This window comes from Brienomyrus brachyistius, unplaced genomic scaffold (assembly GCF_023856365.1).
Source record: "Brienomyrus brachyistius isolate T26 unplaced genomic scaffold, BBRACH_0.4 scaffold34, whole genome shotgun sequence".
In the NCBI taxonomy this organism is placed as follows: domain Eukaryota; kingdom Metazoa; phylum Chordata; class Actinopteri; order Osteoglossiformes; family Mormyridae; genus Brienomyrus; species Brienomyrus brachyistius.
The window spans coordinates 3,940,593-3,967,099 of record NW_026042309.1 but is presented as its reverse complement, the minus strand read 5'-3'; the positions used below and the strand labels follow the sequence as shown (position 1 = coordinate 3,967,099).

The 26,507-nt window shown below is 44.1% G+C and overlaps 1 protein-coding gene and 1 long non-coding RNA gene across 2 annotated transcripts in view; both read right to left on the bottom strand.

The window, feature by feature from the left end:
• LOC125721584 (NACHT, LRR and PYD domains-containing protein 12-like) overlaps positions 1–26,507 on the bottom strand; it is a 499,105-nt gene that overhangs the window by 101,497 nt on the left and 371,101 nt on the right. The gene's annotated exons all lie outside the window — the stretch shown is intronic.
• Positions 24,270–25,286, bottom strand: LOC125721632 (uncharacterized). The gene is made up of 4 exons (XR_007385866.1): positions 25,148–25,286; positions 24,800–24,922; positions 24,627–24,692; positions 24,270–24,293 (listed from the first exon to the last, which is right to left on the bottom strand). It is a non-coding gene; the product is annotated as an uncharacterized LOC125721632 (long non-coding RNA).

Sequence of the window (26,507 nt, the reverse complement as noted above, 5' to 3'; positions counted from 1 at the left end):
TTTATATTTAACATTTATATTTACATTTACATTTATATTTAACATTTATATTCACATTTACATTTAACATTTACATTTAATATTTATATTTAACATTTACATTTAATATTTATATATAGACAAACCATTTATATTTACATATGATAAACAATTTTGAACATAATTTACACAGCAAAAAAACCTGATAATCCACAACACCATTGACTTCTAGCTAAATGTCAGAAAATTGCACTAAATGTTGAAAAAGTGGCAAGTACAAAAATGTTTGCTACCTTTACAAACAGCGCCCCATACCAACTAATTCCAATAACCGCTTATCCAGTACAGGGTTATGGGACACACACATCACAGGAAGCACAGGGCACAAGGCAGAGACACCCTGGATGGGATGCCAGTCCATCACAGGGCAAACACTCCCTCACATGCTGAGGACAATTTAGTGACACTAATTCACCAAACTGCATGATCTTGGACAGCAGGAAGAAACCTGAGGAAACCCACAGGAACACGGGGAGAATATGAAAGCTGTACATGCAGAACCAGGAGTGGGAACCACACCCACAAGCCTGGAGGTGTGAAGTGAGAGCAGCTGGTCTGAAGTCCTGAAGGGAGCTGGAGCGCCATTTCTTTGGAACAGTGTGGAGCCGTCCTGCATTACTGCTTATCCTGTACGGGGGGGTGGGGAGCCTGGAGCCTGTCCCAGGTGGCACAGGGCAGGGGACACAATGGACAGGATACTAGTTTATAGCAGAGCACAAACTCACACATACAGACTCACACTAAGGGCAGCTTAGAGATCCCAATCGGCTGATCACGGTTTCATGTTCTCTAAAGTAGGAGGAGAAAGCCCACATTGGAAGAACATGCAGACTTCACACATACAGCAGGAGGGACAGGAAACAAGCCAAGAGACAGAGGTTATACCCCGAGACCCCACACCCCCCACAATCACACATACTGTTAGGATTTATGTAAAAGTTACATTTTAATGCTACAAAATGATGACTGACTATGAACTTCATATTCCAGAACTGTGTTGGGATCTATGCTGACTGTAAGAATGTTACCTTACAGGATTTACCCGTTTCTGTGCCCTGTACCTACAGTAAGGAGCTGGGATCTCTGCTCCTTCAAAGCAGACAGACTCACTCACATATGATTACAGTTCTAGTACATAGCAGATACTGTTGCTGAAAGTGGTGAACAAGTGAGGCAAATATAACAATGCAAACATGCCGCTGTCAAGGTGCTGCCTGGGCACTAGTGCAGCTAGGCTGGTATTTCTGGGCTCCACAGACATCACTGGTGGTTGGTGTCGTGGTCACCGGGATGAAAGACTCGTGAAGCAGGTGTTTCTCAGACAACAAACAGGGACTTACTGGGATCAGGATGGGAGGCTATGGAACCGGCAACACATAAGGCACAACATCAGTGATCGAACTGGGGAACACAGGACCAGGAAGCACTTAAATGGAGGACTAATGATGGAAGAGACTGGAGACAGCTGGGAGTGTTTAACACGAGGGCTGGAACGAGACGTGAGACCAACAAGCAGCAAACATGGCCTGTTAGAGCCACGTCAGGGAGGAGGCGGGACATTTAATTTCATTTTTATATAGCGCCTCACAGAGTCGTCCCAAGGCACTTTACATAGATGTGTAGTCATACATTACAACATCATTAAAGACAGTAATACACAACGGGAAAAAGGAAAGAAAGATATTAAATAAAGAAAGCCAGATGACAACGGAGGAGAGGAACCAAAAAACCCCAAGTAAGGAGAAAAAAAGACCTCTGGGGGTCCATGGACAACTGGCTGCCCAACCCCCCCCGGCAGACTAATATTACTGAGAACAGAAAAGAGTGGAGCTGCTTGCTAAAGGCCAGGTGTGAGGTGTGATTAAAGTCTGTCAATAAGCCTGTTCTCCACGCTGGCCTGTGTAGGGTGACACTCAAGGCTGCACCCAGGATGACACAGTTAGCAGGTCCTATTCGCAGTGTCACCCCTCCATGGGACTGAACCAGGACTCCAGCTGAGATGGTGCCCCCCCCCCGGGCAGCACCTGGAAATGTGGGGAGGCAGAGAGCATGGATGGTCAGAACATGCGTTGACACATAAATGGACAAGCATAGTGGATAAAAATGGCATTGCTTAATGTGACAGTACCCCCCCGCCCCCAACCCACCAAAAGCATGTGCTCCGGCCATGAAGTCCAAAGGGGGTTAGACAACAGGGATGGAACCGGACTGGACACTGGACTAGACAGGGGACGACAGAACAGATGGTAGACAGGACAAGACCAGACAAGACTAGACAGAACACTAGACAGACAGCAACACCAGACATAAGAGCAGTTGCAGGACATCACTAAGGACATGGAGCGGATAAAGGAAAAGCTAGGAACCACAGGTACAGCAGTCCTGTCAGACCCCAAAACAGGACGGAGAGGTGGAGGGTCAACAAGAACAGGGGCACAGGATGCACAAGACAAGGAGAGATACAGGCGGGACAGAGCAACAAGACAAACACTGAGGCACAAAAAGGAATAACATGGGGCATCCAGGGAAGCCAGGCAAAGACTCGGGGCTGGGGACCCTCCTAGGGTCCTTTCCAGGTGAGGCTGAACTCCGCCGAATCACAGGACCAGAGGGTCTGGGGGGGCCAGCAGGGCTGGAGGACGTGAGGGGTTGGGAGGTGATGAGAGAACCGCAGAGCAGTAGGGCAGCAAGGAGACAACAGGACAGGAACAGGAAGATGACAAGGGACATACAGGGCAAGAGCAGAGACTGGCAAACCCTCTCTGGGAGACAGACATTCTGCCTGCCGCTTTCTTGGACTCCTGTTGATACTGGTGACCACCCAAGAAACTGGGACCAGAGTAACCGGAGTCTGGGATGAAGGAGGGACCACGTACCAGGACCCAGGGCAGTCCAGCAGGACATCCTCTGGATCCATCTTCTCTGGGCTGGTGGCAGCCTGCAGGCATGTGCCCATGGGACGTCAGGATAGAAAGTGGGCACCAGCAGGCCGTCAGGAGATGAGGTGGGCACCGGCTGGACGTCTGGGGACATTGAGGTGGGTGCTGGCCAGGCATCAGGGGACAGAGAGGTGGACGCTGGCCTGACATTATGGAGCAGTGTGGCAGGTGTCGGCTGGTTACCAGGGAACCGTGTCAGATTCTATGAGAAGCCTAGAGGCAACCAAGCCTCACCTGTGTTGGACACTGTGGGTGCGGCCTGAGCGGCCCTCTCTGGGCCGGGAGCCTTAAGTGCGGATGTAACGACTGCAACGGCTGGCTCTCCTGGGCCAGATACTGTAGATGCAGTGTCTTTCAATCACAAGTGCGCTTCCCTAACCATTAAGTCACCACTGCTCACTACTATGTGTACTACTAAAAGAGGCAGTAGGGTCTTGTCCAGCCAGCTGACAAAACGTTTCCACATTTAATTGGAACGAAGGACGGTAGGAAACATCTGTATTGTGTGCAGACTTCCAATAAAACCTTGTTGAAGCAATATCCGACCTCTACTGTGGTCCAGCACTCTGACAACCATAGAACTAGGAGTGAAGCCTGTTCTTCTGTGCTGGAGAGCTTTGGGGAGCATGTTTTGGCGAACAGGGGGATCACAGTAAATCCCAGAGAAGCGTCATGTTGTCAGACTTCAAGTGACAATGAGGACGCAGGTCGCCCTACGGCAAACGACATGGAGACGGCGGGCTCCTTTTCTCCAGAGCACCCCACCTCTGCGGGGTTCAGCACACTCACTCCATTCCAGAGGGCCCTGAGGATCTCCGCTATAGCTGTCACACCCTCCACCTGGGAGTCCGGGGAGAGGGCGGCTATGCCCTCCGTCAGAGATGGGCCATTCTCTCTGGGGAAGATGTACTGCGGCCTGAACCAGCGACATTAGGTATGCTTGACACAAGCAGCAGTGATCGGCTGCAGGGACCTGGGGAACCTACTGGGGCTTGTCGAGTTCCGTCAGTCTGATGGGTGCCAGGATGAACGACTCTGGGAGCAGGTGTTGTCAGACAATAAACTGGGATTTACTGGGATCAAGATGGGAGGCTAGGGAACGAGCAACACGGAGGGCACCACATCAATGGGGAACACAGGGCCAGGAAGCACTTATACAGGAATAACAAGGCAACAGACTGGAGGTAGCTGGGAGTGTTTAACATGAGGGATGGAACGAGACGCGAGACCAACGAGCAGCAGGCATGGCTTATTAGAGCCACGTCAGGGAGGTGGCAGGACATGACGTTTGGGGCTATGGTTAGGGTTAGGGTTAGGCTTAGGTTTAGGGTAAAGTGTTTGTGGCAGAGAGCGGTCAGTAGTACAAGGACACGACTATGCCACCTGGGGAATTTCACCACAGGAAAAATTACTCTAAATTAAGAGCAGACAAGTTCATTTACCGAATGGAGCTGGAGACGTGTTTGTACTATTAACAGTTTGATGAAAATATAAAACCAAGAAACAAGACAAGCGATTTAGCATCAACGACGTTAAAAAATTAACCAGCAACCAGCCTTTGGCCACTGGCTGACAAAACCCAAGCAAGAAACAGGTGTCCGGTGAAGTTGATCAAAAAGGGGAATGGAGTCCCCTAAACACACACACACACACACACACACACACACAACTGCCCCACCACACTGATCCCCACACAACTATACTGCACACGGTGAAAGTGTGAACACCACCACCCCAGACCAATCAAATCTTAGTCAGCCAGATCAATAGAGGCAGCCACTGGTATACAAATAAACGGAAAACAAAAAGAAAATACCCCAATCTAACCAAGAATCTGAGTGTTGAAATCTATGAAGAGTGCAAACAATGAGTACCAGAATACAGGCCGTCACTCTGCAGCAGTCCCATACAGAAAGAAAGGGCGGCCTAAAGTCTGTTAAGTCGCAAAATTAGGGAATGAAACAGCTCCAAATGCAGGAAAAGGTGCGGCGATCCTTGTCCAAGGTTGCAGTGATGAAGTGCTGCCACCTTCTGGGAAAACGATGAACAGATTTTGAGATTAAGAACATGTATGGTTTTCTGGTGGGTGGCATGGTGGTGCAGTGGTTAGCACTGTTGCCTCACACCTCTGGGACCCAGGTTTGAGTCTCTGCCTGGGTCACATGCGTGTGGAGTTTGCATGTTCTCCCCATGTCGTCGTGGGGTTTCCTCCGGATACTCCGGTTTCCCCTCACAGTCCAAAAACATGCTGAGGCTAATTGCAGTTGCTAAATTGCCCGTAGGTGTGCATGTGTGAGTGAATGGTGTGTGAGTGTGCCCTGCAATGGGCTGACCCTCCATCCTGGGTTGTTCCCTGCCTCGTGCCCATTGCTTCCGGGATAGGCTCCGGACCCCCCACGACCCAGTAGGATAAGCGGTTTGGAAAATGGGTGGATGGATGGATGGATGGATGTGCAGCAAAGCACACACGTTTTTTTCTGATGGCTTAAACACATTTTTGTAACTACTGGCTATTTTGCAAAAACTCTTCACACAAATAAAAAAACCACCAAATCAGCAAAACATTGTAGGTCTCTTGCAAAAACTAATATATCCAGCTTAACTCTTCAAACCTTTGTAAAAATGGTATTTTTGTACCAATCAGTTAACACAAACCATCATCTTAATAACCAAACAATGCACCAACTACACACTGATGGTAGGAACGGAAAACACATCTGGCTTTTGCTTTCTCTGTGCACGAGGTATGTCAATTTGAGGTCATACTTTTGTCATAAATAGTTCTGTAAACACAATTCAAGATTCAAATTTCAAGTATGAATGTTTATTCACATGCATCAAAAGAAACATAAGACAACATACAATTTCACTGAGAGAGAGAAAAAAAATCATTCTTGTCGTCTCTTTGGGTCCGGCCACAGAATTTCATCAACATCACATGCAATGCTTTCTAGTCCAAGGCACCGGGGAAACTCTCCTGGAGTGCCTTATCCTGGCCTGACATGATGCCTGGTCAATATCCTCGCATGCCTCCTCCATTGCCTGTAAAAGAGCCATGCGTTGATGGGGATGACGGTCATAGACCTTCCAGCACCAGGCAGAGAAGAATTCTTCAATCGGATTCAAGAATGGAGAGTAAGGCGGGAGGTTGAGTACAGTGAAGAGTGGGTGACTGTAAACCAGTTGCGAACTAAAGCAGTCCTATGGAAACTAATATTGTCCCATATGATGACATAACTGGTCTGTGAACATTAGTGAGCATATGATGTAGGCTGTCCAGGAATGTAATAATGTGTGCAGTGTTACATGGGCCCAGGGTTGCATGATGGTGAACAGCACCGTTCTGACTTATAGCTGCACACATAGTTATGTTACCACCACGCTGTCCTGGGACATTGGTTATGGCACCGTGTCCAGTAATGTTCCTGCCATGCCAACGCGTTCACTGTTTCTTTCAAAAGGGACTCTGTAAATGTGCTTCATCCTGATTCTGTTGCATGCCAGTACACGAGATAATGCAGAGATGCTCACATTGTTCATGTTTTGGGAGGTGGTGTCATCCTCTATTATACGCTGCTGTATTTCTCGTAGCCTAATGGATTTATTTGTGATCACCATATTAACTATATGTGTCTCGTTCTTCAGTGAACATTCTTCCTCTGCCCCCAGATTCTGCATGTCTAGCAGGTCTGTAGAGTAACCTTTTCAGTTTTTACCTGTACAGCATTGTTGTGTTTCTCATTAGAGTTTAGTACTATTACAAAATGTACTGTGAAGTAACTGTACTAACCGATTCTCATTTGGAACCGTCCTTATGATGCCTGCTACAGCGTAGCGGCTCAGGTCAGGCTGAACCCGTTGGCCAGCTTCCCTCAGGGTCATTCCATGGTTGATCACATGATCCACTGTTGTAGCTCTGATGACATCAGTTATTATATTTCTTCTTACCCTTCCTCCTTCCTCTTCATCTCCTCATCCTCTAAATTCACCTCATAGTCTTCATCCTCTTCCTTGCCCTTCTCTACTTCTCACTCTTCTCAGTCTTCCTTCTCCCTTCTGTCACGCCCGGCTCGTCCGCTCCTCCTGTGTGCCACGCCCCCTGCTTACCCACGTGTGTTTCCCGGATCGTACCCAGCTGTTTCCGTTTGCTTTCAATCAGTCTTGTGCATTTAAGTCCTGGTCTCCCCAGTTTTCCTTGTCTGTCATTGATGTTAGTTGGCGTTACATGTCTCCTGCTCCCTGTTTATTGATTAAACCCTCGTTAATCCCCGTATTCCACCTGCCTGCATCCTGCTTACCCGTTTTCCCGCACGATCGCCGCTTACCTCCGCGACTGATCGTGACAGAATGACAGACCCAACAAAGAAAAGGAGACGCAGGGGAAGGCGAATCCCGGAGGCATCGCCGGTTTATCTGGGCGCCTGCTCGCTCTCCAGCCCCGGGCTCCCTCAGGAGGAAGAGCAGGAGGAGCTCGTCCTGGGTCCCGACCTGGGACCGTACGGTCTGGGTCCCTGCTCCTTGGTAAGGCTCTGGGCTCCGGATGAGGAGGAAGAGGACGGGTCCTTCGTTTTCCCAGACCTGGAGCCCCTCCTCACGGAACAGCTGCCGCCCCTCGAGCGGTGTGATTACCGGCCCGAGCGGCTGACAAATTGGGGAGGGAGAAGAGCGGTGAGGGACGCCATCCCACGTGTGCCCCGGCGTCTTAAAGGGGCCACGCCGGTCTCTGCAGCAGCGACCCCGGAGGGGATCCCTTTGTCTCTGCCTGCTGCAGCCCCCCAGCCTAAGGCGCCCTCTTCGCCGCTGCCTCTCCCATGCGCTGCGCCCCAGCTGGAGGTCCCGAGTGAGCCCCTGGCCATCGCCGATCGGTTCTTCGCCCTCCAGGGGCTGTACTGGAGGGTGATGGAGGAACCTGCTACACGGGGCTCCCCGGAGGGGGAACAACTGGCCGCGCAGCTGGGGCAGGATTTCGCCACGTTCTCCCCTACCTCGCCTCTGAAAGACCTTGAGCGGTTGGCCGAGGATCTCCGGAGGCTGATCTCGCTCCGGAGAGCAGTCCCTGCGCCCCCACTGCAGCCACCTGCAGCTCCCGGGCAGGCGCCCCCACTGCAGCCACCTGCTGCTCCCGGGCAGGCGCCCCCACTGCAGCCACCTGCAGCTCCCGGGCAGGCACCCCCACTGCAGCCACCTGCAGCTCCCGGGCAGGCGCCCCCACTGCAGCCACCTGCAGCTCCCGGGCAGGCACCCCCACTGCAGCCACCTGCAGCCCCCGGGCAGGCGCCCCCACAGCCTACAGCTCCTGTCCCTGACCGCGCTCCTGTCCCTGACCGCCCTGCAGCAGCTCCAGAGGCGCCCCCTCCGCCTGCAGCTCCAGCTCCAGTGGCGCCTCCATGGCCTGTCCCTGACCGCGTTCCTGTCCCTGACCGCGTTCCTTTCACCCTAGTCCCCGAGGTGGTCCCGGACGACTCCATCTTGGCTCCTCCCTCTTCGGAGGTGGAGGAGCTGGAATGCGACCCCTCGGGGACAAAACTTGTAACTCCTTGTCCCTCGCCCCGGCGACGTCGACCCCGACCTAGGGTCGGCCTGTCTGTGTCCCGCAAGGGGAGGGGACACAGACGCAAGGCGGGGGTCCCACCCGCCCTGCCCCCTGGCTCGCCCTGCCTCGCCTGCGCTGGGGCTCGGTTGGCGCCCGCGGGTCCTGGCCCTCCGGGTCGGCTGTCGCCTGCGGGTCCCTCTCCGGTGCCTCGTCGCCCTGCCTCGCTCCCCCCTCCGATGCCTGGTCTGTCGCCTGGGGGCTCCCCGACGGCGGCTCCTCGGTCGCCTGCGGGGCCCCCACCTGCGGCTCGTCGGAGGACGTCGCCGCCTGCGGCGGCTCCCCCCCTCGCCTTGCCTTCGCCCTGGCCCCTTCCTGCTCCCTCGTCCCCTTCCCTGGTGCTCCCTCCTGCTCCCTCCCTGGCCCCTCCGCGGGTCCCTCACCCAGCCTCCTTGGCCCCTCCGGGGTCCCCTCCGGCTCCGGCCTCCCGGCCGCCTGCGTCCCCTCCGGCTGCCGCCCGTCGCCCGCTGGGTGTCCCTCGGGCTCCCCTTCGTTCCCCCGCCTTCTCTCCCTTCTTCCCTGCCTCGGTCCCTTCTGTCTCTGCTTCCCCTTTCTTTGTCCCTCGTCCCTTCGCTCCTCCTGTGCCTCCTTCTCCCTCTGGGTTCCCTCCGTTCACTCCCAGTCCTTTTGTCCCGCCTGTTCCCTCTGTGTCCCCTTTTCTGGTCTGTTTGTCCGCTTTTCCTGTCCTGTGTCGTGTCCTGTCTTGGCTTCTGCCTTTGTGTCAGTTTTGCCTGTCTGTCTTGTTCCCTGTCCCTCGTTGATGGTTTTGGTTCTTGTTTTTCAGGTTTTGGTTCCCTGGTCTCGTCCCATCCTTCGCCTCCTCCCGGGCGCGCCTGGTGCAGCGCGCCTTTGGGGGGGGGTTCTGTCACGCCCGGCTCGTCCGTTCCTCCTGTGTGCCATGCCCCCTGCTTACCCACGTGTGTTTCCCGAATTGTACCCAGCTGTTTCCGTTTGCTTTCAATCAGTCTTGTGCATTTAAGTCCTGGTCTCCCCAGTTTTCCTTGTCTGTCATTGATGTTAGTTGGCGTTACATGTCTCCTGCTCCCTGTTTATTGATTAAACCCTCGTTAATCCCCGTATTCCGCCTGCCTGCATCCTGCTTACCCGTTTTCCCGCACGATCGCCGCTTACCTCCGCGACCGATCGTGACACCTTCATTGTTCTCCACACTGAAAGCTTACTGTACCTGTGGCTTATTTATAGCGCTCATGCTGATTGCAAAGTGAACTAATTATCTAAAACCGTTTTCACATGTGACAGTGTGGCCAGACAGTTGGCAAAATAGTGTAAACAATAGCCGTCAAATGTGTATAGTTTTACTAGGAGTGTGTTGGTCATTTGGAAATTGTGTGTAAAACAGTGAGTTGTGTTTACAGTTCCGCAAAAAGAGTGCTGTGCAGTGGATTGTATTTACACATTTGCAAATTGTGTGTTACAAAAGTGCAAACTGAGTGCAAAACAGTGAGTAATTTTGCTATAACTATTAATAGTTTTACAGGAATCATTGTTAGTGTTTAAGCATTCAGAAAAACTATAAAAAAAATTAAACGGGGGTGATTGTCCATTAAGCTAATCTGCAATCCTATTACACATAGCATGACACAGTTCTGTTTTTGACTTTTTCTTTTAATCCACCGCGATTGTGATGAATGGGGCAAGAGAACAAAAACCACAGAAATGGCTCTTTGCATGCTATCCAGTGACTACGCGAGATGGTATAGTCTCTATGGTTTAACTAGGCTTGGAGGAAAATGCTGTGGAAAACTGATTATTTTGTGTCTTCTCTATGCCTGGGCTCTCTAGGAAAAGCATGGAGACCATATGTATCTCTACAATAGTGGAGATTTCTGTGGGGTGCACATATATAATATATATCAAATTTATATTATATAGATTATATCTAAGCATCATTCATACTCGAGTGAGAAGACAATTATAAATCCATGTTATGAAAAGGTTTCTGTGTCGGAAAGGTACAGAAAGAGCCTAACGCAGGTTTACAGGAAACAAAGGTGTGGTGTAGAACACAAGGACATGGACAGAGAAAGGCAATGGCACAACCCCTCAATATGATCAATTCATCTACTCTGTGTCTTCCTCCCAGCTGTCAAAGTAATTGTCAGCAAATAATGTACTTGACACGTACATTATTTACGTGACAAGCCGTTCGGACGTTTTAACACTTAAAACTACGTGTTAACGCGGCCAATCTGAACGTCTTAACATGTTTAAAATTGGATGCTACCACTTTATCGGTTTTGAGGGGAAGCCCTGCAGACAGTCATTGCAAGAAGAGAAATATGTTCCTCGGTCACTAGATAATGACCTCTGGTGGCTGATTGACTGTCAGTGCCTGATCTGTTCCATGTTTTTACAGTTTTTTATTAGATTTGTTTAAAATACGTGGGAAAACAATTAACAATGCAGTCACAGAATAATTATTTTGCATTTTAAAATAGTTTAATACTGCAGCACCGGAACAATACATGCAAAAGTATGGAGTTTTAACATTTAATCGCTAGACTGGATATGTATTGCAGATATCTCTACTTCAATTCTTCCTAGTCAAAGAGAGCATTTCAGATATCCACAATGACATTCTTCCTATCCACAATTGTCATTTCAGATATCTAGAATGGCTATGCGACGTACATCCGGTAAAATATAAGGCAGCTAAATTATTGATGCCATTCATACTGTTGCTATGACCGTTCACTATAAACTCCTTATTACAAATAAATGAATAACTACATACGTTTCCTTGCTGAATATATAGTTTTTGGTGTTAATGCAAAACAGGAAGTGATCAAAATGATAAGTTTAGCTCATCTGCACTGTTCACCACAAAGACACCAGTGCAATTAAATCAATATTAGCCAGATTTACCATTTTTGCTAGAGTTTCATTAAATGTTAAAACTGCCAGTTATACTTTGTAAAGATTTAAAGATAACTGTTCTGCCAGTTTAAATAAACCCGTGATTCACCCCTCCAAGAAATGGACTGTGCTGAATACCTCACAGTCACGTTTGACACGTAATACATACGTTGCCTATACGTAATAACAACGTAGGACTCACATGGCTGAACGTAGAGACCACGTGACTACAACGTACAGGGCACGTACTGCATACGTATAGCCCTTACGTCAAAAGGGGTGTGTACGTTTATGCCAACCAATAGCATAGATGCATTAAAGGTACAAACGTCTTTAGAGGTTCAAATTGGCCACATTAACATGCAGTTTTAAGACGTGTTAAGATGTCCGAATGGCTTAACACGTAAATAATATACGTGTTAAGACGTAATTTGTTTGACGTGTTGACATGGGCGTCAAAGTAGATGTTAAGTCCCAAATGGCCTTCCATAACAAAGTGGTCTTTCAAAATAAAATCAATACTTATGTTTAATCAATTAGCCTATGATTACGGTTTAAAAGAAAATTGCGAAGAGCCATTATGCTTTGCATCCCAATAATTTTGATTTCATACATCATAAATAAAACCACATATTTGTTGATAGTGATACAAACAAACAAATTTATTTTTATATAGCGCATTATCACAACATTATATTGTCTCAAAGCGCTTTACAGCTTCCCCACCCAAAGCCCCCAGTGAGTAAGACATAGGTGACAGTGGCAAGGAAAAACTCCCTAGAAGGAAGAAACCTTGGGAGGGACCAGACTCAAAGGGGGAGCCCAACCTCCAGGGGCCGGTAGGGAGAGTCGAATAGAGAGATGGTTAAGTGCCAGAGATGGGCCAAGTCACATTGTCCCAATCATAAGATTTGGGAAATAACTGGAGAGCAAGGAAGATGACAAGCCAATGCCGATGCCAAGTCTTCTTCCAACTGCCAGGCAACCAGAGGTAAGGCAGTGGGTCATACATGGAAGATCAGAACGGCGAGCTGGATGCAGGGACGTCACTGGTGGTGGCGACGTTACATGTGGCCGGGTGTGCTGGATATCTTGATAGATTGAGGTCTCCAGGCATCACCCCCCAGGAGGAGTAGGGGATATAAAATGTACATGTGATGTATTTGTGATGTGTGATGTATTTGTGATTTTTTTCTATAGATCATCTGCAGTATATGGAGTCCCTTAGATGTCAGGGTGAGAAAATATATTTTTAATTGTTTTGTGTTTCCTCTCAATAGTTTTGCGTTCCCTCACAATACTTTTCCTAATAATAATAACTGTACTCTGTCCATTTAAAGTACAAAAGTTAGAATTAATGGATTAATAAGTATAAACCAAAATAATACAGACATGTCCAGTTACGTGTACTTTACTGTTTACAGTAACTGGCAGTCATTGGACACAGTGCAATTATTATTATCATCATTATTTGTTATTATTATTATTATCCATCCATTTTCCAAACCGCTTATCCTACTGGGTCGCGGGGGGTCCAGAGCCTATCCCGGAAGCAATGGGCACGAGGCAGGGAACAACCCAGGATGTGGGACCAGCCCATCGCAGGGCACACTCACACACCATTCACACACACACACACACTCCTACGGGCAATTTAGCAAGTCCAATTAGCCTCAGCATATTTTTGGACTGTGGGGGGAAACCGGAGTACCCGGAGGAAACCCCACGACGATATGGGGAGAACATGCAAACTCTGCACACATGTGACCCAGGCGGAGACTCGAACCCGGGTCCCAGAGGTGTGAGGCAACACTGCACCACCATGCCGCCCCACTATCAAGACCACATCATCTAATATAATCTCAATATGTGACTGTGTATATTTCTCACACAAGGATAACTGAGAGGTTATCTGATAATGCTCCAGTCCAGTGTCCATAATATACACTTCTTCATTACACTAATCGTTATCAATCGCATTTTCAGATGCAGAACTATGGGGACAGAAGCAAAAAAGTTACTCATTGATGCCTTTAGTGTAACTGAGCTACAAAAAATTCCATCTGCTCAATTTTTGCTCCACTTCTCTTTTCCTGCATTTCCATGAAACTTTCAAGTTGGCGCTGGGGCTTGTGGTCAACCAATAGGAAAAGTTTATCACTATAAGCCCCACCCAGTAAGTCTTGGTCGAGAAAAAAGTATGTTCTTTTTGGAACTAAAAAATGGTTCAGGAACTACCTCCTAAGACCTTCAGTTGGGCCAAGTTCGTGCAGTAGGAAATCGCCTTATGACCTGCACCCACAATGGCTTGTTTAGAGACACCGGTTCAGCTGCCTGTATGCTTTTTCACCTGCGGCAGAAACAGCAGGCAAACCAGCACAAACAAGGTACGAACATGCAGTAATGGGGGTAAAAAATCCCCAGACAGCGCCACCCACTGGGCCACATAGCATTTCATTTATCTGCAAATGTATATTTAAACCTTTGAGGTCCATCTCAGGCTCTTTGCAAGCAGAGATCAGGTCACTGAAATCTGAAGCAGTGTGTTACTAATCTTACTACAGCATGACAGAAGTGCTCACTTCTTTAATATTTATTCTGTGATCAAAGCATTGACTGCAAAAAACAAGGAGACCATAACATCTCTAATAGGTGAAAACCCTAAATGTCAAGCGCCCCCTACTGGCTGGCTGCAGTACCATTATTAGCACCACCCATCCCCATGTCTTTCAGTGGTAAGAGGCGATTTTCCACATCACTTTCACTTTGCCCCCCCCCCCCCCCAAAGGGGGTTCTTTGTTTCTACTGTGCAAAATAAGTAAGTAAGTAATACTTTAAGGTATTTTGTGTCATTAATGTATGATTTAAATGCAGGTAGTTTTATTACAGTCAGCTTTTATTCACAGTGAGTAGCTTGTCATCATGAAGAGGAAATGTGACAATCGTGAGTTTTTGGGCAACCACAGGAAAGTAGAGACAGTGAGATAATTAGTGTCAGTCAGATGATAGACGTATACAGTATGTGAGTCAAGGGTTCTTCATATATTAATCATCCCATTCAGATAACAAATCCTGAGAGATCCATTCCTGAGCATCATGCCAAGAAACACCACTTGTTTACTGATAACTGTTTTCATGCAAATTCTGCTGTGCTGAGAGTAAAGATGAAGAGGGAGAGACAGCAAGAGGCTGCTGACGGCAGAAAATGCAGGTGACATGGAGGGGAGTGAGAAAAGGAGCAAATATTGATGGTTAAGAGTGAATAATGACGTCACAGCAGCCTGATCCTGATGTTAGTTTAAAGATCACACTGGGCTCCATTACAGCCCCCCCTCGTCTTAAGGGGGGTTCTTTGTTTCTACTGTGCAAAATAATTTGTAACACAAATGTCTAAACTGGCATGAAAGACACATTCAGCTCTTGTGAAGACTGGCATGTGAAACTGGAAAAGGCACTGGAGAAATTCAGTGCACATAAAGACAGACAGTGCCACAGATTAGCACTGATGACATGGATTCAGAAGATCAATCCTGTTAATATTCAACCTTCAGATGAGCTGGAAAGAGCAGCAGCAAGTGAGGAAAAATCTTCTGAACTTAAGCACTTGGCACGGCAAGGCCTGGCTTTTCGAGGTGTTGGTAAGGAGAGTGGGAATTTCAAGCAGCTTCTAATGCAAACAGCAGAGGGCGATGCAGAGCTGACCATGTGGCTGAAAGGTCACTTTGATTTCACCAGTGCTGTTTAACTGTAACGCCTGTTCCTGGGTTGTCCTCAGTCCTTGTTATTGGTTATGATTCTCACTGTCCTGCATTGTGTCTTGTTAGCTGTGTATTTAAGTGCCTGTTCTGCTTCTGTTGTTTCATGGTTCATTATAGCTGTATGATGTATGTATGTATATAGTTCTCTAGTTGTGTTTATTCCATCATTTAGTTCATTACTGGTCATTTGCTGTTTATTTTGGATCCATCCTGATCCTTTTGGTTTTGATGTGTGTGTTGTAATAAACCCTATTTTTTCAGCCGTGTCATGCACTGCCGCAACCAGAAGAGGGCAGAAGATATGGCACAAAAACAAAGGAAGAAGCCTAACTTTAAAAAGAACAAAAAACATCAAGACTCATCCAGCATAGGGTGGTGGGTTAACGAATAACACAAACAATCAAAGAATAAGCAAACAAATGAGAGAAAAGATGCAGAGATGACTGAGAAGCAGGGGATGACTGGAGAAGAGACGACAGGACCAGAAGACAGGAGGGATACAGGGAGAGCGGAGAAGACAGTATAACTGAAGAATGGGAGAAGAGGAGAGACCACAGAGGAAGGAGAACATAGATGACTGGAGGGGAGGGAATATAGGAGCAACAGAGAGAAGGAGGAAGGGCTGCGGAGGAGAAGACAGGAAAAGAGGGGAAAATGTGCGCAGAGAAGGACAAACACCCCCACTGCCCACCAAAGTGCACTTGTAAGTAAACCACAATTTTAGCCTTGGGCTCAATATCTGGACTTGTCTCTGTGTAGCAATGCATAGAATCCCTGACACTGGTTATGACTGTACTGTATTAGTCCTAAACCTGCCATTATAGTGTAAGAAGAAAAGATTTTAAAAATATAAATCATTTTACAAAAAGGTAGAGCGATGTAGCCCCAGGAGAAGTCCACCCCCCCCCCAAAGCCCTGTTTGTTCCCTTCTAGCTACCAGATGAAACTCACAATGCACCCCAACGCCACCTAAATTCTCTTCCACATGATGCACCTTATTTACCCTTTGACTCCTGTCCATTATTGAGCGTTCTACTATCCATTTGATTATAAGTTTATTACACTGCATGTACATTAGTCAGCCACATATGCTGTACGGCTTTGTTTTCCGGACAGTCTGGGCTACTCAGATATGTCATAATTCAATTTGTAAATGCTGACAGTCTTGATATCATCCTTCTTATCAGGAAAAACTACTTGTGCATATAGATATTTCTCAATTTTTAGTCTCATCTAATATAAAAATTGGCAGGTAGTACAAATATAATCTTATAAATGCTGAGATTAGAGTATCTGCGATGCAGGAATGCAGGGGTTTCATTGGGGACCTTTCTATGGCTTAGTACTGTGAAGGAGTACATGGTTAGTGCCAGGCGCAAATGAATATCTTTGATTTTGCATCCATTTGGTAACTTGTTGAAGTTGTCTGATAGTCAGTAATAAATACATGGTTTAATTATTATGATTGTTTATTTATTACCTTATAACATCTGAAAGAAACTGAAATAGGAAAGCTTTTTTTAATTTATGGTCCACTGGATGAACACAGACATTACAGAAGGTTTTAGAGTTTAATGCTGAATGTTTTTGCTATCATTTTTCTGCCTGCACATGCTGTGATTGGTGCAGTGAAATTTGTGAATGTGTTTGTGGTCAGTATCATAGCCTCAGACAACAAACCAAGGCTGTAGCACGTCACTGTGTTTACATGTGAGAGGGGTTCCAGTTACATAAGGGACTCGTTCTAATTGTTTTGACGGAGCTCGACAAACCTAAAAAATAAATGCTGGTGTTATCAAAAACTATGTCATATAGCTATATTTCAGATTTATTACAGCCAAACACATCTCGGAGCTCCGAGGAACCTCCTTCTCCTTACATTTCCTTCCATCCCACTCTTCTCATCCCTCCATCCCTCAAATACTGTTACATTTGTCTTTTTTCCACACTCACACCCTGTCTTGATCATACTCTGACTGCATGGCATCCATAATGCAGGGCAAACTATTTTACAGTCTTATCTAGTATAATAGGACATAAACATTGAATTTGATAGTTATCTTTTATTTTCATATTAGAACACAACGCATGAACATGAAGGGATCGTTTGCATTTTCAACCAACCCCTTCGCAAACCCCCCAGCGGAATACTGGCCGCGGACAGGGGTGGGAATCCCCAAGCTGGAAGACTGTACTGCGTCATGTTAACATTAGCTAGCTAGTTAGCATGGATACAGAGTGCACCGGACTACAACTATAAAGGACGTAAGGTGTGTGATGATGTTAGCATTACGTTAAATGACAACTTTACCAGCTACTTACCAGAATCCTCTCCTATACGGTCGCCGAATGACAGCAGGCAGAAGACGGCGCGTTTTTCAGAACCACACCGGAGTTAAACTTACGCCGCGTTATTTACCAGCACTTGTAACACCAACATTTGCAGCCATTAACACATATGTGGTAGTAACACTGAAATTACTTTCTCTGCGTCAAAATAAGGTAGCTCTGTGATTTTGATACTTTATCATTTATACTTAACCGTATCTTCCTCCCATTCCTCCGTCTCTGCTTATTGACATTTAGGAGAGTGTCAGATATAAATTAACGATGCAAAATTATCAAACCAAGACAGACACAACACTGAAAAGATGACAAAGACACAGTTTGAAAAGTAAATATGTTTTATTGCAAATCTCTTATCTTAATGTAGCCTACCTTATCATATGTTAACTTAACCCATCTTGTATTTTAACTTAGCCTATCTTATATTTTAACTTAGCCTATCTTATATTTTAACTTAGCCAATCTTATCATATGTTAACTTTGCCTATCATATTTTATCTTAGCCTATTTTATCATATCTTAACTTAACCTATCTTATTATATTTTAGCTTAACCTATCTTATCTTATTATATTTTTACTTAGCTTATATTAATATATTTCGTCTTAGCCTATCTTATATTTTAACTTAGCATATCTTATCCTATCGTATCTTTTAGCTACATTAACACTTAAACAGTATCTCCTTCCGCTGGGTCCCGCGGGATCCCAGTCCCAATGCAGGGCTCTAACACGGGTATTCTAAAAAAAAGAAAATAAACATTTTACTTAACTTTACTTAAAGCAGTCATATAACTGCATTATACATACCCAATTAATGCCTTATAAATCATTTATAAAAGTATTAAAAACACGGCTGTAAATACTTATACAAAGGCATAACACATTATAGCTATGTTGATAATGCATTATGAATGCTCTGATCTATATATACACAATAAATATCTTCATAATACATTATATCGGCCATTAATCCATAATAAACATGGCTATAATGTGTTATGCTTTTTTTTCTTCAATATTTATACCCATGTCTATAATATATTTATGGATGCATTACAGTGCATTGTGAAGGTGTCAATAATGCAGTTATATTACTGCTTTAAGTCATTTCTAAACCTGAATTCACAGCCTTATAATTACTGTCTCTTGCTACTTCTTCTGAAGGGCAGGGGACAGCAGAAGAAGCACCACTTCATCTTCTTCTTCTTCTTCTTGTGGCTCTTCTCAGTATCATCTTCAGGAAGATCTTCGGCATTCACATGGAATGATACTTCTTCACTGTAGATCTTCTCGGCAGCATCAGCATCTTCTTTTGTTTTATCTGTCTTCATCACTTCAGTCTCGTCCTCTTCCTCAGGTCCTTCTTCTGGTATAGTCAGTAGCTGTGATCTGTCTTCAGATGCCACCATACACTGAAACCTGACCAGTGTGGTAGCATCAGCATCTTCTGCCTGCTGGAATACCACATCAGCTTCTTCATTTTCCTCAGGTCCATCTTCCTGTAAAGTCTGCAGCCATATTCTGGCTACATATGCCGCCATGCACTGCCAACTGTCCACTGTGGCAGCATCAGTGTCTTCTGCTTCCTGAAGCTCCTCATCTGTTTCTTCATCTTCCTCAAGGTCTTCCTCCTGGATGGGTTCTAGCCAAGTTCTGCCTACTTGTGACACCACATATTCCACAGCATTCCCTGTACTTTTCCCTTCTCCTCCCTTAACCTCCTCCACATTCACTCCCACCTCACATCCATTCTCCTCACCTGCATTTAGCATATCCATCATACTAATACCAGCCTCTGTCCCCTCCATCACAACCCTGGAGGCCTTCCCCTCAAATGTTCCCCACTCTGGTACCTCCACATATTCCTCACTACTCTGCCCCCTTACCTCACCTTCCCCCTGGCTTGTCCGGTCCTTCCTGACTTTCTTTTTTTTGTTAAGGTAGCAAGTTTTATAAATTTCCCAGTCTTCAGATGAAAGGCCGTAATTACTCTGAAGACTTTGAGATGAAATACTAGTGCTGGCTAGCAGTCCATCCTTTCCCACACTCTCCCCTCCCTTACCCAAATCAGTAGACCCCCCCCAATCCCCCCTTAACCCCCCCAGCCTGGACAGTGGGGAGTGTCACTGGTGAGAACTCCTCCACACCTTCTCCCCAGTTGATCACTTCATCCCACAGGTTCCAGGCTTCCCAGTGTTGGGTGTTGGTCCATCGATCAGCTCTCTCAATTCGCTCTCTGGGGAATAAATGAGAGATTAACCAGCACTTAAGAGAGATAATAAAATAAATAAAGAGCTGGAAATTCTTCAACCATACAGAAAATACAATTGTTATAATTATTATAATAAATAATTACAGGGTTCACATATATAAAAACGAAAGAATAAAAGAAACAGCGAGCAAGATTGCAAAAAAAATCTACTGTAAAATGCACGATACTGTAAGTGCAATAGCATATTAAACAGTAATGTCACCAAATTATAACTAGAATCAAATACGAAACAACTGTGCTCCACATCAAATGAATACCCAGATGAATACTACCAAGAACTGAGTTAACACTAACCAAGCTAAGAATATTTGAAAGTGTTAATCCTGTGTAACAATGTAAATAGATGTAATGATAAACTTAGAAGCATCTAGCCTACTCCGAAAGTAATGCCCCAATTTTTTTTAACAATTTACCTACCACCCTGTACAGTAGGGGGTCCCAACTTCCGGTGTTATGCCGAAAAAGGCATCCCTGTCGTAGAATGCATGCCTGTCTCGGGAGCGCGCACCGCTGAAAACAGCGAAACGAAAGCTCGTTTTTGTAATGCGTAAAAATGATCGTTCCTGTTTACTTAAACTCATAAAACGCACGTAACACATCACATGACGTTGTATTTTGTTAAAATACAGATATATAACACAAAACAAATAAAATAGATCGCTGATCTGAAAACGCTTTGTTACTTAATGGGCTGTCACTGTTGATATCGATTCAAAAGTTCAAAACAGCAGACATTAACGTGGCAATATAAAGCTTGTTACATTATAAGTGTGTATCAGATGCACAGCAACACTGTTTTTTCACGAAAAAAAAATTGTTACTCAATCTTTTTAAAATGTCTGGGTCTTGTTTTAATTAATGGCTAAAATAGTGTTGCACCATGTAGCTCAGATGACACTGACCTGTCTCTAAATTGTATTAGTTAGACGTGCATGGGGTTAGTGCAAATATAATGATGAAGTTGGTTCTTGATGAACTTTTTCTGCAGGGGTGGCTTGATTGGCTGCAGGTTCTTCAGCAAGGCTCTTAACCCTCAGCTTTCTGTTTGTCCCACCAGATGGCTGCTTTTTGTAAACAACTTACTCTATAAATAGGGAGGTGTAAAGACAATTTCTCCATGAGTGTCAATGAATTATCTATTATTATTATTATTATTATTGTTGTTGTTGTTGTTGTTGTTGTCATGTACTTGATGATGGGAGCTACACAAATCCAAAATCCAAGGGGATGCCTTTTTCGGCAACCACCTGCTGGAAAAGGCATCCCCCTGTTAAAACTGGCTGTATTGCACCTACACTGCTGAAACTTGCACAGGTAACTTAAAACTCTCTCAAATACAAAGCCTTAAAGGCACTTGATATTGGGAGCTGCAGAAATCCAAAATCCAAGGGGATACCTTTTTCGGCAAGCACCTGCCGGAAAAGGCATCCCCCTGTTAAAACTGGCTGTACTGTAGCCATGCAGCTGAAATTTGCACAGGTAACTTAACACTCTCTAAAATACAAAGTCCCAAAGGCACTTGGTGATGGGAGCTGCAGAAGTCCAAAATCCAAGGGGATGCTTTTTTCGGCAAGCACCTGCCGGAAAAGGCATCCCCCTGTTAAAACTGGCTGTACTGCACCTACACTGCTAAACCTTGCACAGGTAACTTAACACTCTCTAAAATACAAAGGCACTTGGTGATGGGAGCTGCAGAAGTCCAAAATCCAAGGGGATGCCTTTTTCGGCAAGCACCTGCCGGAAAAGGCATCCCCCCTTTAAACTGGCTATACTGCAGCTACGCTGCTGAACCTTGCACAGGTAACTTAACACTCTCTCAAATACAAAGTCCCAAAGGCACTTGATGATGGGAGCTGCAGAAATGCAAAATCCAAGGGGATGCCTTTTTCGACTTGCATTTCTTGGCTTTGTTTCCATAGTCTTTCTTTGCGTTTAGTTTGGCTCTTGTTTCACCTGCCTGCCTTTGTTTTGACCCATCATTGTCCTTGTTACTTTTTCCTTTTGAGTTTCTATTATAATTAAGTCCCCTTGTTGTTTCTAAGGTGTGCTGTGCACTGCCCTATATCATGCCATGCTGTAACTACATCTTATACAAAGCACTTGATAAAGGGAGTAACAGAAATGTAAAACTTTTTTGGACCCTGGCTTCCAGAAAAGGCATCTTCTGGTTAATCTGGCTGTACTGTAACTACACATGTGATACATGCACAGGTAAAATAAACGGATCAAAATAAAGCATACTGTAATTGTATATGTACTCGTAACTACAGTCCATTTTAGTCTTACATTGTATTACATTTTGTTCACAATCACAATGAAATCTAAATGGAGTAATTTTACAGTAGGATTAAAATGATGATAGGACACCTTTCTCTGTATTACAGTTTGCCATAACATTGTTGGCTTAGTAATCATGCTAATAACATCGTATTTTATGTTTAAAAGAAGTTATGTGGTTTTGAGGGCAGTATATGGTGAAGAAGTAGAAAAGTTTAATTTTGTTTAAAAATTACAAGACAAAAACAATACTCAAATTATTCAAATTTCGCAAACAATAAAAAAATAAATTAAATAAATAACATTGATAAATAGTTCCAAACAAAATATTAATACAATAATTTGAATAACAATAATAATAATGAATAATAATAAATTATTATTATTTGTACAAAATAAAATTGCAAGAACATGAACAAATAGACTAATAAATAAGAAATTGCTCCAAATTAAAAGAACAAGAATGAATAATTAATCAATAAATAACGAATTTTTCCAAATTAAATGAACAAGAACATAAAAAAATAAATGCAAACAACAATTAACAAAAAAAAGCAAGAACTGAACATTTATTTACATGCAGGGCACAGGTAGTTCTTGTGCAGTGGCGGTCTCTGTACGCACTCATGGTGGTACCATCTCCCACAATTATCACAGCAGATCTGAAAAAATAAAGTGAAGTGATTATCATTGATGACACGGCACAGCACACAACAATGTGCCCTACATGTTCAGCCCATATGTGACATCATAACATAGTAGCTTGCAGCTATTATTTAGTGCCTGGGGAGCAGTGTGTGGGTATAGTAGCTTGCTCAGGATATTTTGGTGGTACTTTTCTGACTTGGGATTTGAACCTGAAACCTTCCAGTCACAAGCACACGTCCCTAACTAAAAGGTCACCAATGCCCTTAAATCACCACTTCTACTGCTGAGTGCCATATTTTGTTTTACAGCAGCTATTTCCTTTATAACTAATGTAATACACTAAACATTACATTGCTAGTCTAGCACAAATAAATCATCTTTATCCATCTGGGTAATTAGAATTTACGTATAGGAAGCTTTAGTTCACATATTAGGCCCACTATATGAAAGTAATGATGTAGGTTCTCAGTAGGCACTACAATACAGGGGGTGCATGCATCATACACCTCAACCTGCCCCTTTCCATCCTCAAAAAAAACTAAACCTTAAGTCTATGGACATTATCAAGATGTTCAGATTACATATTTCGCATTATTCATCCTTACCGAGTACCTAAAAACATAACTAAATTTTGTATTATTATTATACAAAATATAATATATTATTAAATTTTGTATTATTATATTGACGACTTGACAATGAGCAGCTGTTACAATGTCAATCAACATCTGATTGTCATTATACTGTAGAAATTACCCAATTTGGGTCTTCATTTTCATCCAACCCACAATAATGACACAGGTTGCTGAGATTGTCTGTGAAGATAATACATACATAAACATTAACAATATGCATTTCAGAAGAAAATTTGTGCATGGTAATATCAACATCACCACCGAATACACACATTTCAGAACATCACTAAGTCTAGCATACCTAATTCTTCAAGAAGTTTCATTGCAACATCCCACCTCATCTGGTTCACAGCCTCCTCTGTGGTCAGGATATTGATTGGCACTCCCTTCAAGATGCACTCAGCAAACTTAAGGGCATTGTGAGCATTTCATCAGGATAATGGAGCATTAAAAATACACTATAAATGTTACCCTCACGATAAACAAAATGTAAATCTTGTTTTATATATCATATGATACTTTAAAAACTACCTTCAAACTTTTAAAAGAGTTAACGGTCATTTACTATTTCTATTTAATTTCACTGATGTTAATGCTGATAACACAACAGAAGTCCCTTGTACACTTACTTTTAAAGTAAGAATGCCACATGATGAACCGTCTCGCTGACGTTCATGTGGCAGAGCACTGCAGGGCCATCTGGACACATTACACCCTTTTTCCGCATGAATGCCCTTCAGAATTAAAAGATTGTTACAAAAAACCTTTGTTTACAAAATAACACCTATCTGGTGTTATTGTTATAGTCACGGCTGAATTTACCTTGTTGCTTCTGAGCATCTCTTTATATTTCCTGAAGTCTCTCCCATTGGGTCCAGAAAAACACACTTTTTCTCATGCGGAGAGATCACCTGCAATGTCAGCCATAAGATGTGCATTGTATGTTTGGGGTTGAGCAGTTTGAAATGCTAACATTCCACTCAGAATATGCAGGATCAAAATGATCTATAGAGAAACCTGGGTGATTGTTTTATTTTACAAAAGGGTCAAAAACCCTGATGTTTGTCAGAGACTCTAAATGTTTTATGTGACACATGCAGTATGTATAGCAATATTTGATAGTGTTTTACTCTTCCTAAGACCTTCTTTCACATGTACTTGTCATACTTAAAGTTATCTAGGGTAAAAGGCTTATTTCAATTCCAATTACATTCACATGCTTGACATTATACTTCAAGCCTTACCATCAGCATCCAGTGGTAATGCACATTAACAATGCCCAAAACTGTTTGGAAATCCATTGGACTCATCTGAAAAGATATTGATTACATTTAAAATATTTGAAATATTTTACATTGTAACATCTGAATAGAATTGAGTATAAAACAGGGATTACATTTAACAATATTATACTTACTTTAACTTTGGATGTCCTCCCCATCCAGATTGCTGTCATTTCATAAGAGTCAATCATGACTGCCTTACTCATGTTGACCTTATTGTTCTCAATGACCAGCAACCTTAAGAAAGCATTAATTACCTAAAATAACATAGAATATTATTATGAATGCACAAAGAATTGATCATTACCAGATTCTGTAATTTATTTTGTTTATTATTACTATCACTATTATTATTATTATTATTATTAACAATAATAATAATAATAATAATAATAATAATCATTCATTGACCGATGTAGATAAGAACAATTTATACCCAAAATGTGAATAATTTTATACATAGAAAAAATGTAAAGACATACCTCGCTCTCAAGCTGCTGGTGAGGACCAGTCTTCTTTATGTCCCAGTAGAATATCTTGTATGGTCCAATTTTGGACAACAGTACATGCACATCTTTGCCTGCCCAAGCATCGTGGAGATCTGAGCTGTTACGTAACAGTTTTAACAGGGGGATGCCTTTTCCGGCAGGTGCAGGCCGAAAAAAGCATCCCCTTGGATTTTGCATTTCTGCAGCTCCCATCATCAAGTGCCTTTGGGACTTTGTATTTGAGAGAGTGTTAAGTTACCTGTGCAAGTTTCAGCAGCGTAGGTGCAGTAGATCCATTTTTAACAGGGGGGTGCCTTTTCCGGCAGGTGCTTGCCGAAAAAGGCATCCCCTTGGATTTTGCACTTGTGCAGCTCCCATCATCAAGTGCCTTTGGGACTTTGTATTTGAGAGAGTGTTAAGTTACCTGTGCAAGGTTTAGCAGTGTAGGTGCAGTACAGCCAGTTTTAACAGGGGGGTGCCTTTTCCGGCAGGTGCTTGCCGAAAAAGGCATCCCCTTGGATTTTGCACTTGTGCAGCTCCCATCATCAAGTGCCTTTGGGACTTTGTATTTGAGAGAGTTTTAAGTTACCTGTGCAAATTTCAGCTGCATAGCTGCAGTACAGCCAGTTTTAACAGGGGGGTGCCTTTTCCGGCAGGTGCTTGCCGAAAAAGGCATCCCCTTGGATTTTGCACTTGTGCAGCTCCCATCATCAAGTGCCTTTGGGACTTTGTATTTGAGAGAGTTTTAAGTTACCTGTGCAAATTTCAGCTGCATAGCTACAGTACAGCCAGTTTTAACGGGGGGATGCCTTTTTCGGCAAGCACCTGGATTTTGGATTTGGTTAGCTCCCATCATCAAGTATATAACAACAACAACAACAACAACAACAACAATAATAATAATAATAATAGGTAATTCATTGACACTCATGGAGAAATTGTCTTTACACCTCCCTATTTATAGAGTAAGTTGTTTGCAAAGGGCAGCCATCTGGTGGGACACCCAGAAAGCTGAGGGCTAAGAGCCTTGCTGAAGAACCTGCAGACATGCTGAGGCTGCGTTTGAACTAGTGACCTTCTGATTACATGGATACAGGCTTAGCCAATCAAGCCACACGCTGCCCCCCCACAGAAAAAAGTATATCCCCTCACCAACTTCATCATCATATTTGCACTAACCCCATGCACGTCTAACTAATACAATTTAGAGACAGGTCAGTGTCATCTGAGCTACATGGTGCAACACTATTTTAGCCATTAATTAAAACAAGACCCAGACATTTTAAAAAGATTGAGTAACAATTTTTTTTTCGTGAAAAAACAGTGTTGCTGTGCATCTGATACACACTTATAA